Source organism: Tupaia chinensis, unplaced genomic scaffold (genome assembly GCF_000334495.1).
Source record: "Tupaia chinensis unplaced genomic scaffold, TupChi_1.0 Scaffold000037_3, whole genome shotgun sequence".
Taxonomy (NCBI): domain Eukaryota; kingdom Metazoa; phylum Chordata; class Mammalia; order Scandentia; family Tupaiidae; genus Tupaia; species Tupaia belangeri.
This window is the reverse complement of record NW_006159486.1, coordinates 2062106-2062306: the sequence shown is the minus strand read 5'-3', so window position 1 is coordinate 2062306 and position 201 is coordinate 2062106.

Sequence of the window (201 nt, the reverse complement as noted above, 5' to 3'; positions counted from 1 at the left end):
GAAAAAGCAAAACATACAGAAAACAAGAAATGGGAGATCATTTGCTAAGAATAACATATTTGTTGATGTGCTTGATTGAGACAATATACAGTGTACTCTAGATGGAAAATCTCATTTTTTTATGCTGTAATGATGTACAGTCAATGAATGCAAATAAATAAATTGGGGGGAAAAAAAGAAAAAAAAAGAATTCTTCTGTCC